Source organism: Octopus bimaculoides, chromosome 4, assembly GCF_001194135.2.
Source record: "Octopus bimaculoides isolate UCB-OBI-ISO-001 chromosome 4, ASM119413v2, whole genome shotgun sequence".
NCBI classification, from domain to species: domain Eukaryota; kingdom Metazoa; phylum Mollusca; class Cephalopoda; order Octopoda; family Octopodidae; genus Octopus; species Octopus bimaculoides.
The window spans coordinates 1,756,383-1,766,382 of NC_068984.1; the positions used below are offsets into that span (position 1 = coordinate 1,756,383).

At 40.2% G+C, this 10,000-nt stretch overlaps 1 protein-coding gene across 1 annotated transcript in view; it reads right to left on the minus strand.

The window, feature by feature from the left end:
- LOC106869035 (serine protease 33) overlaps window positions 1-10,000 on the minus strand; it is a 24,541-nt gene that overhangs the window by 13,846 nt on the left and 695 nt on the right. The gene's annotated exons all lie outside the window — the stretch shown is intronic.

Genomic DNA, 10,000 nt, shown 5'->3' on the forward strand with positions numbered 1-10,000 from the left:
TGGAAATTGAAAGAAGCCCATCATGTATGTGTATATATATATATATATATATATATATATATATATATATATATAGAGAGAGAGAGAGAGAGAGACAAACACATGATATATATGTCATATTTGTATGTATGCAACGTCTGAGCGAGCTTGAACCTTGCCATCATGTGATGGTTGTGAATGAACATCATCATTGCTTCTTTCCCAGTCATGAAAAACATGTCTGACCATTGGGAGATACTACTTTGCTTTTGGCAGCAGGAAGGGGGAAGGAAAATCTACCTCTACGAATTTCATCTGACCTCTGCAAGCATGGGAAAACGGGCATCGAATGATGATGATGATGATGATGAAGGAGCACAGACTGAAATGTTGAACGCCATTCTTTTCTCTTTCCTTTCAGTGTAATAAAGTACATTGAAAGGAGGAAGAAAGCCTTCACATACATATATGAACATACATACATACATGCATACATACACACACACATACATACACTCCCATTCATGTTTGCATACATACACACACACATACATACATTAAATTGAAAGCATTATCGGTTATTGCCATTGTTTACCCTTCACTTTCAGTGTAGTTTGTTTTACTTCGCCCCCCCCCTCGCCCTCCGCCATTTTATATGTACAAAGTTCGAATGATCGCCCGTCCTTCTTTGAACAATAAATCCATCTGCACTAAGCAGTGAACAGTAGACAGGCGACCGTCAGGTCAGGTTTAATTATGTAAGAAACTATTGTTAAACAGAAAGTAAATAGGATTTATAGCTCGACACAGATCTAGCCTGAAGCTGTCTGCTTCCCTATAATTAGGGGCCGATACAATGTGTAATAACAATAGTTGGGAGGAGGAAAAGTCATTTTAGATTTTATAGAACGTTTCTTTTTGTTTTTTTTATTCATTGTAATGAATAACACCTCTTGCGATATTTTCTTCCTCCACGAAAACATAATGATGTGTTTACACAAATGAGATGGAAGCATTCACATTCAAAGGAAAGACGAATGGGTTCTGTTACCAGCATATAACATAGACAAATCCAGGGACGATGTGCTGAACAATCGGTATTTGTCCATAGGAATACAGAAATGGAGAATGTTGTGAAGACGGCGGAAGAACTCTGTTCAGCGATACGCGAAATGTTGGAGAAAGAAGAACAATTTAGCGCCAGTTTGGACAGCAATCTTCGTTGTGGCTAAAGTATGGACGTGATTAAAGATTCAAATCTTTAATCGATTGGTTCTGAGACGGTGCGCTACTGGCTGTAGCTAAGAGCGGTGTGGATATTTAGAAAAAGTTATTAAAGCTTTAAAGAAATTTATACAAGCAACAGAGCATCTTGGAATAGCGTAATGTTATTCTGTAAGTTAAAAGCAGAAAAAGAATTGATAAAATTAAATATGATTAAAAAAGAACAAAGTAATTTAATTCATTTTCAACTTTAAAAAAAAAAAATTTCCATGTGAAGAGTACCAGTAAATTTTATGTGATCTCTGGTCTACCATGAAATTTAGCTCTGCATTTAAGCAGACTAAGGGGCATGATATATTGTAAGTGGGTATTTTGTGAATACTTTGAAATACAAACCCTATATCTTTATTATCACATTACAACATCTGATTTCCCAATTTTCACTCGCACATCAAAACTATAAAGCCACTGACACATTTCCATTTCTTTCCAGATTGTTTCGGAAAATATTCGACTCAACCGTATTCACCGTGATCCAGATTACATTTCCAGTATTCCTAAAGCTACAAAGCTTTCTGAAACTGAACAAGGGAAGATTCTTGCATTGAAAGCGGAAGGAATAAGTAACTGGAAGATTGCCAAGAAGACTCGGCGAAGCAGAACGTCAGTGGGCAATTTTCTGAAAGATCTTGAAGGCTACATCAAAAAGGGATGAAAGGGCCATTGTCAAAGCTGTGAAGAAGACGCTGCTTTTCTGTTTCCAAAATCAAGACATCAGTAGGAGAAGGAGCCTCCACATCCCCCGTAAGAAGAGTGATTTTGAACCATGGTTACCAGGGCTGGTCCCAAGAATTTTTCGAAGGGAGGGCACAAGATCTGAAGGGAATACAATCCTAGGAGAAAAGGGCGTGATAACATTATCTAGAATGGCGCACGTGCTCCTCAGCTCCCCATCCTTGGATCCGCCCCTGGTTACCATCCGAAGAAGCGGCTATGGCGTCTGTTATCGTCCCCCTTCCCATAAAGCTGTTAGATTGGAGTTTGCTCGGCAGCATCAGATGTCGGATGGTGAATGGACCAGGGTTTTGTTTTCTGATGAGGAAAAATGGAACTTGGGTGGCTCCAACGGTTATAAGTATTACTGGGCAGATAAATGTATGCAAAATTCTACTTATTCCAAGAGGCAGAACAGCGGAGGAGGTCTAATGGTGTGGGGAACAATATCTGCCGATGGGAAGCTACCACTTGTCATCATGGATGGCCGCTTCAATGTTACACAATACATCGACATATTCCAACAGGACAATGCTCCAATCCATAAAACAAAGGCAACTTTGAATTTCCTCCATGCAATTGGGGTTGAAGTCATGCCATGGCCAGAAAAAAGTCCCGACCTTAATCTTTCATAGAATTCCTGAGGATATCTCCCGAATGTTGTGTATAGCGAAGGTAAGCAGTATTCATTTGTTGATGAACATCAAACGGCAATAAAGAAGGCCTGGGAAGAGCTTCCATTTGATCTGCTGCTGAGGTTGATTGGGAGCACGAAATCGCGTGTCTTTGAAGTAATTCAGAAAGGTGGTGGTCAGACACACTATTGTTGATGTATTGCATGAGAATATCATTGAAATATCTCATAACTTCCCTGTTTTGCATCATTTTTGCAACATTATTCAATCTGGCGTTATAGTTTTGAACAGGGGCTTTCAAATGTATGTTTCTTCCAATTATCTAATTTATTTGGGATTTCAATAAATTCTTTTATTCCATTTTCTATCTAGAGGTGAGTTTCATGAATCTGGGTAGTATAAGTTCGCTAGAAAGAAAAAAAAAGTGCTCTGGCTTTATAGTTTTGAAGAGCAGTTTACATACATTGGAAGTTATAGCAGCAGCATAAATAAAGCTTTTTCGTGGTGATAATGATGATGATGATGATGATGATGATGATGATAACAATCCCCTTATAATAATATAATATAAGAGAATTTATTCAGCAGAGCATAGAAAGTTGGAAGGTTGAGCTAACGTGATGTGGTAAAGCATTTAGAGAGGTCAGAATCAAGAAGAGATAAACCATACGGACCGGGAAACGAGGAAGAAAATGACAATGTATGGAGCTTTACGTCCTAAAAGTGACATGCATAGGATATACTTACCACGAGAAGATGGAGGAAGAGCCGTGATAGGCTGCGAAGATTGCATAAGAAGTGAAGAAAATAGTCTTGGTTGGTGTATTCGGAACAGCAGAAACCCATTACTCATGGGAGTTAAATTGGCTGGGATCATAGACACAGAGTCTTGCACCAATAAAGAGGAGTTCAAGAAAAATGAAGTTAAAAAAAAGACTGCGATGTTGAAAGACAAAGCGATGCATGGGAAGTTCTGAAGACATATGGATAAAGACTCTAATTTTATAAAGATAGACAAATATGAGACATGGGCCTGGATGATGGAAGGAGATTTGAAAAAAGGAATGGAAGCTCTTATTTGTGCTGCTCAAGAGCAAGCATTAAGAACTAACTACATAAAATTCCACATTGACAAAACGATCGAAATCGCCATTGTGCAGAATGTGTGGTAATTTTGAAGAAACTCCAAACCACGTTGTATGTGAATGAAGGTCTTTGGCACAGCAAGAATACACGAGATGGCATAACAATGTTGCTGGAATTGCACATTGGTGGTTTTTATGTGGGAAATACAACTTGGAATGAGTTGACAAGTGGTATGAACACCAACTGCTGGCTGTAATGAAAACTGATATGGTGAAATTGCAACGGGATTTCAATGTGCAAAATGCAACAATGTGATTGAAGCAAGAAGACCTGATTTGATGATGATTGAGAAAGAAGAAAGATATTGGGTGGATTATTGACATCGCTGTCGCAGGAGATACCCACGTGGCAGAGAAAGAGAATGACAAAGTGGACAGGTACCAAGATTTGAAGCACGAGTTAGCACGTTTTTGGGAACTAAGGAATGTGGAGATTATACCTGTTGTGAGAGGGGAACTTGGAAACATGACAAACCAGTTTCAGAAATGGTTTGTCAAACTTGGACTTACTACCAAGACCGAGATGCTGCAGAAAACAGAACTACTTGGAACAGCGAGGATTGTGAGAAAAGTTGTGTCAATGTAAGTGGAATGAGAAAGTTGAGAGGACCCATGGTCATTACTTATGACTCACACCTGATAAAGAGATATCGAAGTGTGGTATAATGTACCTGAAAAGAGGTAAAGTACAGTCCCTAGCAGGGATAGAATTAATTACCTAATAGAGAAGCGATTAAACAAATTAAAAAGGAAGGCTATAAATACCTTGGCATGCTAGAGTTCAACGAAATCAGGAGGAAGGAAATGAAGGAACAACTGAGGATGGAATATTTCCGAAGACTAAGATTGGTGTTGCGCTCAAAATTTACCGGATGGAATAAAATCCAAGCTGTTAATACGTGGGCAATAGCATCACTTCGGTATGGAGCGGGAATTATAAAATGGCAAAAGAGAGAAGTCATGGAAATGGATACCGAAACAAGAAAAATATTGACAGTATATGGAGCCTTCCAACCTAAGAGTAACACCAATAGGATGTATTTATCCAGAAGAAAGGATAGGAGAGGTTTGATCAGTTGCCAGGATTGTATCGAAATAGGAAAACAGCTTAGGGTGGTATGTAAAAATACCGTGGAACCATTTTTGAAACGTGTGAAGAAGTCCGGCGTCATTAAAATTGATAACTGAATAAAGAAAGAAAAACTTAATGAGGAAAAGAATACACACACACACACACACAGACACACACACACAGACACACACACACACACACACACACACACACACACACACACACACACACAAAAGAAACAGCATGGAAAGAGGAAAGAATGTACGGTCAGTTTGCAAGAGATACGGACTCCAAGACAAAAACAGAAGACCAGTGGATATGGACGAGGAGGAGTGACCTGAAGATAGAGACAGAAGCATTTATCTGTGCAGCACAAGAATAAGCGTTAAGGACTAACAATGCGAAGTGCCGAAGCAACACTACCGACAGCGACAAATGCAGAATGTGTGATGAGAGAAGTGAAACGGTATGGTACATCGTTAGCGAATGCCCCAAATTGGCACAACGCGAATACAAAAGACGCCACGACAATGTGGCAAGAATGAACCATAGGAGCTCTGTGGAAATCACGGCTTACAAAGAGCAAACCTCAGAAGGAGTCACCGAGAATGAAGATTGCAAAATCCTGCGGGATGCAATGATTCAGTGTGATCGCTTGACCAGACATAAGAAACTGGACATTGTTGTGGTGAATAAAAAAGAAAGACTTCCGAGGAGACTCTTGTTCACTTCTGTTACTTGTTATAGCCTTGATCCCATTTTCTGTAGTCTTACGTAAAATCAACGTGCAGTATGAACTGAGAAAGGACAGACCTCGTCTCAACCACCTTCTCTTCATGGATGATTTAAGACTGTTCGCAAAACAGAGCCTGAAATGGAGAGGCTGGTTAAGACTGCAAATGAGCAGCAATGATATAGGGGTGGAATTCGGTATCTCGAAGCGTGCCTGTACTTACTTTGAAACGGTGGGGGGGGGGAGTAAATTGTAGGGGCATAGAATTGCCAAACGGAAAGAGAATGGAAGACTCGGATGATGATGGGTACAAGTACTTTGGGATCCTGCAGCTGGACAATATCTGGCACAGAGAAATGAAAGACAAGGTCATCACTGCATATTTCAAGCGACTCAAACTTCTCTTGAAATTGAAGCTCAACTCAAGGAACCTTGTGACTGCTATCAACATATGGGTTGTTGCTGTAGTCCGCTATAGTGCACTCATCCTGAGATGGACACAAGCGGAGATTGACCAACTCAATCACACTGCCTGAAAGACAATGACAATGCATGGTGCCCTCCATCCTAAGGCAAATGTATACAAGCTCTAGATGAAGAGAGGTAAAGGTGAATGTGGACTGATTAGCGTACGGGAGTGCATCAGCAGTGAAAGAAGAAACATGGCAGAATATTTGGTAAACAGCAAAGAAGACCTGCTACAGTATGCTGCTAGTGCAGAAGCAATTACCAAAAATGGACTTGAGAGTGCTCATGAATTCCGATCACGAACAGCCAACGAGAGAAAAGAAACCCTACTCTGTATGGAATTACATGGTCAGTTCCACTGTGAGACCAACAAATTAAAAGACCAGGAAGCATTATGGAGGTGGCTAAACAAGGGTGACCTAAAAAAGAATACTGAAAGCCTAATCGTTGCTGCTTAGGACCAGGCATTGAATACCAACTCAGTGAAAAAGAATATATAATACACAAGTGCATCGGACTTCTACAGAATGTGTGGGAAGAGGGTCGAAAGTGTGACTCACATTGTTAGTGCTTGTGAATGTCTTGCACAGAAAGAGTACAAGCGTAGACATGACAATGTAGCCCAAAACCTCCATTGGCTACTATGCCGTAAGTATGGATATGCAGTTACGGGCTTTTGGTACCAACATACATACACTGGAAATGGTAATGGAAAGCAAAAATCCTCTGGGACTTTGATTTCAAGACAGACAAAGTGTTAGTGCACCGAAGGCCGGATATAGTAACCTTTAGGAGGGACAAGCAAGGCTACCTAATAATCGACGTAACAGTGCAAGATCAACACATCATCATCAAAGAAAGAGAAAAAGTTGATAAATATGGAGACCTGAGAATTGAGATTGCTAAGATGTGGCAGCTATGAGAGTCAAACAAATAGGTTATCTCTATTGTCATCGGAGCATTGGGTTCAATACCACCCAATCTGAAAAAAAAAAAAACGTCTGAAAACCTTAGAAATACCTTACAATCTAGGTGTATTGCAAAAGTCGGCATTACTTGGAACTGCACGCATATTGCGTAAAGTACTGTCTGTCTGAGGTCCTTGTTGTGACTTGACAAACAATACAAATCAACAACCTCACGATACTGTGTACTGTGCGACGTCTATAATAATAATAATAACAACAACAACAACAACAACAACAACAACAACAACAACAACAACAATAATAATAATAATAATAATAATAATAATAATAAAAAACATGGAAGGAAAAATGTACGGTTAGTTTGCAAAAGATGTGAATGCCAAGAGAAATACAGAAGACCAGTGGCTATGGATGAGGAGGAGTGACCTGAAGACAGAGACAGAAGCACTCATATGCGCAGCTCAGGAACAAGCTTTAAGGACCAACTATATGAAGTGCAGATTAGACAACAACACTACTGATAGCGACAAATGCAGAATGTGTGGTGAGAGGAGTGAAACGGTATGGCGCATCGTTAGCGAATGCCCCAAATTGGCACAACGTGAGTACAAACGACGCCATGACAATGTGGCAAGAATGAGCCATTGGGAGCTCTGTGAAACCACGGCCTACGAAGGGCAAAGCCTTGGTATGAACAAACCCCCAGAAGGAATCACCGAAAATGAGAATTGCAAAATCCTGTGCGATCACCCGACCAGGTATCGGAAACCGGACATTGTTGTGGTGAATAAAAGAGAAAGAACATGTACGATAATCGACATAGCATGCCCCGGTGACAACAGGATCGATGTGAAAGAAGAAAAAATAAACAACTATGACAATTTAAAGTGGGAAATACGAAGGTTGTGGTCAATGAAGAGAAGAGACGTGATACCAAAAGTAATTGGTGCTCTTGGAAGTATCAGCACTCAACTACCAACATGGCTGGAAAAGATTGGTGCAAGTGTGAAGGTAGGAGACCTACAAGAATCAGCATTGCTTGGAACTGCAGGAATTCTTCGCAGGGTTCTTGAAGCATGACCAGTAAACAAGTGTCAGCTTAGTCTGCTGGCTCTAGACAGCTGACACTTTCTATTATACCCAGCAAAATAAGCTGTGAGTTTTCATAAAATAATAATAATAATAATAATAATAATAATAATCTTTTCTACTATAGAGATATGGCCTGAAGTTTCAGGAGAGGGTTAACTAATTATATCGATCCCAGTGCTTAACTGGTATTTATTTTATCGATCTCGGTGTGCTAACGATTTTGTCATCTCACCGCCTTCATAATAATGATGATGATGATGATGATGATAGTAATGGTGGTGATGATAATGATGATGACGATGATGATGGTGGTGATGATGATGATCTCTTATTTAAATAATGATAATAATAACATCTAACGGGGTGGAGTGGGGCATTATAAGAACCATTTACAATTTAAGAGGAATCGGGGGAAATGAAAGTAGAAGAGGGAATGAAATGAGAGAGTAGACATGGAAGCTGCAGACCAATTGATTCAGGAATACCCGGACCACTAACGGCATAAATTCTCAGCGGCCGGATGTTCTTCACCAATTTAGAAGCGCACTAGTTTTCTTCTTCTCAACCGTTTTTTCCACAGTCACCCACCTTTTGATTGATTCTCTAGAAGAGAGAGAGAGAGAGAGAGAGAGAGAGAGTACTTCCCACTCCACTCTCGTTTTCCTTTCCAAGTGAAACTTGAAAAAGTCGACGGAGGCTTGACCAGAAGTTTTTATCAGCCCGCAATCCTTTCAGCCTCGCCTATGGCATAACTTCTTTCGGCCATACCCACGTGGAGCACTTCATGCTCTGCTTTTTTAAAGGCAGATGCTTGACCGATCCTCGCGATGGACTCATCCAGCAGTCGGGTTCGTCCTAAACACAATGACAGTTATTCGACATAAGCCACAACTCAGCAAAGTTCGAGCACTGCACAAGCGCGTACGGTTTCATTGATCTGCGAGCATCTCGGAGAGTCTCGCTTGGCAGCACTTTCATGGCTACAGAGTTAATCTCAAATTACAGAAGCACTGCCAGACCAAGGATTTCTGGAAGTTATCTAATAGCAGTCTCCAGCCCGAAAGTTCTCCAAAACAGATTACCTAATTCGACTTCGTCGTTGTGTAAAGTTTCCTAGAGAACTTAATCGTTTTTTTACTTACCATGATATCTCTATGGTTAAAATAGAATTTCTACTGACGGTGTTGCCCGACTGGTAAAGTGGGGTGAGTCCCTGACGACATTCCAGGTGCCAAATGACTAATCCTGGTCTTTTCTTAATCCAAGTCTGCAGTTCTCTCAAAGAGATGAGCTGCGGAAAAACGCATCTAACAAACCGAGACCAGATCTGTTCACTATCCAGGAAAATCTATGAAAAAATATCAACCGTGACCATTCCGTCGTTTTTTTAAGAAAAAGCCTTTCAACCGTGCCCATCCTGTCTTTTCAAAAATGTTCCGTGACCAACATACGTTTCAAACGGCAGCAACCATTTTACTATTAAGTCTTTATGCAGTGGCATTCCTGGCTACATCAGTTATGTAATGAGATCGATTGAATCACCAATACCCCTATCACACATCAAACAGGCAATAATGATCGATAAAGGTGTCTTTGATTGGCACAAGGGCATCGAAGTAGGAAGATTACTTAGACGCAAAGTCAAAACGTTTCAATGTGTGTGGAGGTTGGGGTAAAGGAAAGAATGCAAAAAAAACAACAACAACAACAACAACAGGATTATAAATATAACAAGTAAAATAATAAATAATTAAAAAATAAAATGCATAATAATATTGTAAAAGGAGACAGTAAAATAGGACAAAAAAAGAGGCCCGCGCAAACCCCGCGTTCCCATCTCAACACAGACAACAGGGCCACGTGTAGATCTAGAGCAATAGACTTATGGGTCTAAGACAGGAATTTATTGGATTGATAGAATCGGAGAAAAAGACTTGTGGTATCTAGTT